We start from the raw sequence: 7,526 nt of genomic DNA on the forward strand, positions 1-7,526 counted from the left end.
TAGCACCTGACGGTTCACTGACCTTGCCTCTGATAATCTTCCCGACAATCCTGTGCTATTTTTTTTTTTTTTTTTTTTTTTTGAGACAGAGTCTCGCTCTGTTACCCAGGCTGGAGAGCAGTGCCGCAATCTTGGCTCACTGCAACCTCTGCCTCCCAGTTCAAATGATTCTCATGCCTCAGCCTCCTGAATAGCTGGAATTACAGGTGCACGCCACCACGCCCAGCTAATTTTTTTTTTTTTTTTTTGTATTTTTAGTAGAGACAGGGTTTTGCCATGTTGGCCAGGCTGATCTCAAAGTCCTGGCCTCAAGTGATCCACTCATCTTGGCCTCTCAAAGTGCTGGGGTTACAGCGCCTGACCCCTCCTATGCTATTCTGACAAAGCCCTCTTTATGCCTTGCCAGAGGGAGGTCAAAGCCCCTTTTCCAGGTGTTGCCAGGCTAAGCAGAACAGGCCAATTGCTAGGTACAAAACAAATCAAGAAATCCAACCTCCAAACTCCAACCCTAGTGACCAGGATTGTTCTCGACTATGGGATACAGTTCTGCCATCCTGGAGCTCACAGTTCAGTCTGCGCTCAGACATGGAGGTGAAGGCAAGATAACCCAGCAAGGGTGGCTGCCCCAGGCCGAGGAGGCCATGCTTCTCCTGGAGCCTTGCTTCTATTTTTATTAACAAAATGTAAAAGATAGCCTACTTCAAGGGCCTTGGAGTAGTTAGATTTCTCTAGGAAATAAAAATGCTATTTATACTGGCAAAAAATATAATTTTTCACACTTCTGAAAGTGTTTGAAGAAAATTGGATGAAGACCACAAATCTAAATATTTATAGTGCCAAGAAATGTGTGTTAATGTGATTTATTTTTGACTTTAGAAAATAATTCATTAGTATTATTACTATGTTAGTAATACTATTTCCCAAGGAAATCTCCAAATTTTGAACAAAAGCTAATATACAAATTAATTTAGGCAAAGAGGCTCCTAGTTACACTTTGTACACTGACCATTATCTTTTCTTTGTTTTTGTTTTGTTTTGTTTTGAGATAGAGTTTAGCTCTTGTTACCCAGGCTGGAGTGCAATGGTGCAATCTTGGCTCACTGCAACCTCCGCCTCCCGGGTTTAAGTGATTCTCCTGCCTCAGCCTCCTGAGTAGCTGGGACTACAGGCGTGTGCCACCACACCCGGCTAATTTTTTTTTTTTTTTTTTTTTTTAGTAGAGATGGAGTTTCACCATGTTAGCCATGCTGATCTCAAACTCTTGACCTCAAATGATCTGCCCGCCTCAGCCTCTCAAACTGCTAGGATTACAGGCATGAGCCATCTCACCAGGCCAATCTTTGTATCTAATATGAAGATGCAATGCTCTCCAAAGGCTTTTGCCCGAATAGCTGCATAAGCAACGAGAACAGGTTAACAAACACTCAGCCTTCAAGGCTGGGCCACCCTAAGCAGACAGACCTTCCCATGAGGCTGTCAACACTCTTCAAGTGTCTACTTAAGTATGGCCCAAGAACCAACAGCATCGGCTTCACCCAGAAGCCTGTTAGAACTGCAAGATTTCACCCATAACTCTGTGGGCCCTTCCCTCGTGTCCTCTTTCCATCATCTTTCTGCGCCACCACAATGGTGCGCAAGTATGTCCTGGCTGATGTTCTCAAGAGCATCAACACTGCCAAAAAGAGAGGCAAACACCAGGCTCTTATTAGGCTATGCTCCAAAGTCATCATCTGTTTTCTCACTGTGATGATGAAGCACGGTTACATTGGCGAATTTGAAACCATTGATGATCACAGAGCTGGGAAAATTGTTATGAAGCTCACAGGCAGGCTAAACAAGTGTGGAGTGATCAGCCTCAGATTTGATGTGCAACCCAGAGATCTAGAAAAATGGCAGAATAGCCTGCTTCCATCCCGCCAGTTTGGTTTCATTGTACTAATAATCTCAGCTGGGATCATGGATCACAAAGAAGCAAGACAAAACACACAGGAGGGAAAATCCTGGGATTCTTTTCCTAGAGCTGTAATACATATTTACAAATAAAATGCCTCGTGGACAAAGGAAAAAAAAAAAAAAAGAACTGCAAGATTTCAACATCCTCAGCCACCTATTCATCCAGGCCCACAGAATCCAGATCTCCACTTTACCAGATTCCAGGTGATTTATATGCACATTAAAGTTTGGGAACTGGTGGTCTACACAGTTTTCACACAGCTGAGTGAAAAGGCAGTGGTCCCCCATGAAAGACTATGTATCTCAGCCTCCCTTGCAGCTAGGTGTGGCCAAGACACTAAGCTCCGGCTGAGAGACTAAGTTCTGGCTAGTGGCAGGTGAGCAGAAGTGACGTGTGCAACTTCCCAGTGTAGTCCTCAAAGAGAAGGAGACCGACACATCCCTTTCCTCTTCCCCTTTCTTGCTGGACAGATTTAGACATCACGGCAGGAGGTGGAGCGGCTGTCTTAGATCCGAAATGGAATCCCCATGCCAAGGATGACAGAGCAAAGAAGAGGCCTAGATACTTGATGATTCTTTAACTTATCATAGCAGCCTTACCTCCAAATTACTACACGTCTTTATTTCTACATCTTCTATGATAACAACTTCCAGTTGCAATCTGTATATATGTCATTTCTCATTATAGAAAGTGAGCTTTTTGTGGACAGAGACCATACTTTGTTTTTATCCTCTACATTAACTGGTTCTATCATGCAGTCTTGCCTTTAATACATGTATGCATGACTAGAAGTTAAGTGAATGAGCAAATGAATGAATGATTTATTATCAAGAAATGCTCACTAACCTCCCAGTGGTCAAAGATGAGACACTATGTGCTTTAATGAGGATAATGATTGTAATGGATTAAAATTCATTAACACGTTAAATCTATGGATTCATGATTATATATATATTAATATATAGACATATACGTGTGTGTGTATACCTAATTGGTCACCTTCAGAGAATAAAGAATTCAGTCTCATGAAAACTGGTAAATAAAGGGAAAGGAGCTAACATTTATCCTTCATTTCCTGTGTGAACTTTACAACAGGGTAACAGTAGGCGAGAAGAAACATTTTCTTATATAATTCTAGCTAACACATGATAGAATTAGAATATCACCATTTTGCAACCCCTCCCCAAGGGAATTAGTGGACCCAGGCATAGAGTATTAAAAGCTGCTAACATCCCCAAAACAGAAACAAGACATTACACATCTCCTGTAGTCTGCCAAAGGGATCAAACCCAAGTCTGATCAAGCCCCTGGATCCACAGAGCACAGGAGGACTTGTTGAATTGCATCATGCATGTGTGATTAGCAAAAATTCTGCCTGGGGGAAACTCTACTGACTGTCAGACAACTCAGATAAATCATAAGAAAAACAAAGTATGGAGGGGGACGTTATGGGTCAAAGGAAGCAATAAGGGGAATACTATAGTATAGGAAGTCATGGAGGGGATTACTATAAAATTAGAATAATGGTGGTTAGAATATGCAGTGGTTCATGCCTATAATCCCAGCACTTTGGGAGGCCGAGGCAGGAGGATCATTTGAGGTCAGGAGTTCAAAACCAGCCTGGCCAACATGGTGAAACCCCCTCTCTAACAAAAAATACAAAAATTAGTTAGGTGTGGGGGTGCATCCCTGTGGTCTCAGCTTTTGGGAGGCTGAGGTGGGAAAATCGCTTGAACTCAGGAGGCAGAGCTTGCAGTGAGCCAAGATCACACCATTGCATTCCAGTCTGGGCAAGAGAGCAAGACTCTGTCTCAAAAAAAAAACAAAAACAAAAACAAACAAAAAAAAGAATAGTGGTGACTTTGGGGAGAGAAAGGCATTTGTGACCATGACTGAGTACAGAAAGGCCTTCTGGGGTACCTGGCAAAGTTCTATTGCTTGACCTGCCTGGGGCTTATAGGGGCATTTACCTTATTACAGTTTATTAATCCTTTTTTTTTTTTTTTTGGAAGAACATCACTTGCTAAGTGGCTTCCTCATATGTGGGGATCACATTCCTCATGTGTGGGGGCAGGGGGCTCCTTCCAGGTTATAAATAGATTTAAAGATTTTCTGGTTGGCAATTGGTTGAAAGTTATTATCAATAGAATGGATTGTCTGGGTTAGGTTAGTGGTTGTGGAGACCAAGGTTTTATCACACAGATGAAGCCTCCACGTAGCAGGCTTCAGAGATAATAGACTGTAAATGCTTCTTATCAGACTGAGAGAGTCTGTTATATCAGTAATTCCAAGAAGGAGGAGGGTATAATGAAGCATGTCCAGCTCCCCCTGGTCATTATGGCCTGAACTAGTTTTTTCAGGTTAACTTTGGAATGCCCTCGGCCAAGAGAAGGGGTCCATTCAGATGGTTGAGGGGCCTTAGAATTTTATTTTTGGTTTATAAAAGATATGTCCATCTTGAATTTTGAGAGAGATTGTCAAGATACTGTCAAAATGTAGAGGCGCACTGTCACATTGTTTCATGCTCCACGCCACCGGGTATTTAGTGCTTATTTCCCCATGGTATTCCTAACACTGGCTATCACCTGTTTACATTTTTGACAATTCTGCAAGTGAGAAAAGGTATGTCTGTGATGGTATGACTTACATTTCTTCAACTATGAGTCAAGTTGCTTATCTTTTCATGTGCTTATTGGTAATTTAATTTTTTTCTGTGAATTAATGTTTAAATCTTTTGTACAGTTTTTTTTTTTTCTATTAGATTTTCATTTCTTCTGGAAGGGATCAGAAACCCAGAAAGCTGACTCAGGTGCCTTCGACGGTATTGTCCTTTCTCTTTATTATCAAAAAGATTAACTGCACGTGGCATAGCATTATCTTCTAGATTTTGTGATTTGATCACTCTTAAATGCATGCTATTAGAGAGTGTGGTCAGATAACATAAGAGAGAACTAGACATTAGACTTGCTTATCCATTTCCATTATATTTTCTGATCTGATAGCCATGATAACGTTTAACCTAAGTCATAATAAAATTATTTTGCAGATTATTTGGATTTAAAGATTCCTCACTCCCAAATTCAGTGAAAGGTGACCAAAGGAGCATTTCCTACTGCATCGTACGTTCATTTAAAACATACCTTAAGCATACCACACCCTTCCAACACCCAGTTTCCTCATCTGTAAAATAAGCAGGTTGGACTCCATATTCCCTGAATCTGCAGTTCCTTTTAGATGCAACTTCCTGTGAAGCGGCATCTGCCAACCAGGAGCTCAAATATAATTAGTTTTGGCCTAAAAGCAAGCCAGGCTACATAGAAGGAGAATAATGTTTAACATGCAAGTCTGACCACAGGTGACCAAAGATTCTTGCCATTAGTCTTATGGCAGTGGTACATATAGGGACAACTGTAGACCCTCTCTACCCGGGCTTCACAGTTTTCAAAGTCTTCTCTGCGGTCACTGCCAAGACCAACTCCAACTCCTCAAACTCATTCCTTTGCCGAATCCTGAGTGAGGTCCTAGTTCCTGTCCATGTGTGATTGACCCAAATACCAACGGAGAGTCTTAGTAGCTCGAGTAAATCTCCACATAGTAGGTTCTTAAACTGAATTACTTTTTTCCGAAAATATATTATTAGTGACAGTGTTAGTATTGTTATTTTGAGACTGGTGTGTGTGTGTGTGTGTGTGTGTGTGTGTGTGTGTGTGTGTTACAAGATAAAGGAAAAGAATAATTATGTTGGTATCATTGGGAACTGGGATTTTTTTCTTTCTTTCTTTCATTTTTATGAGATAGAGTTTTGATCTTGTTGCCCAGGCTGGAGTGTGACGGTGCAATCTCTGCTCACTGCAACCTCCGCCTCCCAGGTTCAAGCAATTCTCCTGCCTCAGCCTCTCGAGTAGCTGGGTTATAGGCATGTACCTCCACGCCCGCCTAATTTTGTATTTTTAGTAGAGACGGGGTTTCACCATGTTGGTCAGGCTGGTCTCAAACTCCTGACCTCAAGTGATCCACCCACCTTGGCCTCCCAGTGTGCTGAGATTACAGGCATGAGCCACCGTGCCCAGCCAGGAACTGGGATTTTTCATCGTGGAGAAAAGAGATATAGACATAAGTTTGATCTGGTTAAGTAAAATCCCTAGAGTCCTAAAAACTGCAGTGGATTCAAATCCACCAGCTATGTTTAAACTATGTTAAAATACCATACGGTATTTAAAAAGAAACTCACTGGTTACCTTTCAGATGTTCTAGATAACCAACTCCTTATTTTGTATGTTGCTAAATGAAGAGAAAGAATAAGGCTTTTCTATATGAACTACCTTTGGGGTCTCATAGTTGATGAGGGTAAATTATCTCAAGTGTGGATGGAATAAGATTTGAATATTGCCATTTTCAACCTACAATTAAATAAAGAATCCAGGCAGTCACTAATGGCTGCTAATCTCCTAAAAAGAGAAACCATCAGATTATTTTCTGACTCTTGTTGGAAGAGCACATCATCTATGAAGGAATCTTATTTTAAAACTTGAACCTGGATTTAATTAAGCCTTGAGCTCTAAATAGCAATTTACAAAAAGTACAGGGGAAAGAGGAACATGTTAAATGACATGATGGGGCCACAATCAGCAGAACCTGGACTTTTGGAAACTGTACAGAACAAATGACCAGGTTTCTTCAACAAATAACTTGCAAGGAAAAAAAATGATGTATAAGGGATTTAGGGATTAAAACAAACTTAACCATATTAACTGATTATGATGTATGGACCTGACTTGGATTTGATTTTGAACAACTTGTGAAAAAATTTATAAGACAATTGAAGAAATATGAACACTGAAAGGCTATTCAATGATATTAGGGAATTACTGGTTATTGCAATAAATAGAGACGTGATGAAGAGTGCTAGTGGTTTTATGGTTAGTCATTTTAACAGCCTGTATCTTATAAAGACACATACTGCAATATTTATTGATAAAATGATATGCCATCAGGGTTTGATTCAAAATTCTTCTGGATATGGTAGAGGAGTCAGAGTAAGGTAAAACAAATGAAACAGCCCTGAGATGGCATGGTTGAGGTTATGCAGTGGGTACATGGGGGTCATTATATCCATCTCTCTAATTTGTATGTTTAAAATATTTTATTAAGGTAGTTTCCAGCAAGGCACGGTGGCTCACACCTGTAATCCCAGCACATTGGGAGGCCAAGGTGGGCAGATCACGAGGTCAGGAGTTTGAGACCAGCCTGGCCAACATGGTGAAGTCCCATCTCAACTAAAAATACAAAAATTAGCTGGACGCACTGGCGTGCACCTGTAGTCCCAGCTACTAGGGAGGCTGAAGCAGGAGAATTGCTTGAACCCGGGAGGCAGATGTTGCAGTGAGTCAAGATTGCGCCACTGCACTCCAGCCTGGGTGACAGGGAGAGACTCCATCTCAAAAAAAAAAAAAAAAAGAAAAAAAGAAAGAAAAAAAAAAAAAAAAGAAAGTTTCCCTTGGCTGGGTGTGGTGGCTCATCTATCACATCTGTAATCCCAGCACTTTGGAGGATGAGGAGGGAGGATTGCCTG

General features: G+C 41.1%; 1 pseudogene; it reads left to right on the forward strand.

Annotated features, from left to right (window-relative positions):
• Positions 1-949: 949 nt before the first annotated feature.
• LOC129393251 (small ribosomal subunit protein uS8-like) lies at positions 950-2,587 on the forward strand (annotated as a pseudogene).
• Positions 2,588-7,526: the final 4,939 nt, after the last annotated feature.

Source organism: Pan paniscus, chromosome 8, assembly GCF_029289425.2.
Source record: "Pan paniscus chromosome 8, NHGRI_mPanPan1-v2.0_pri, whole genome shotgun sequence".
Taxonomy (NCBI): domain Eukaryota; kingdom Metazoa; phylum Chordata; class Mammalia; order Primates; family Hominidae; genus Pan; species Pan paniscus.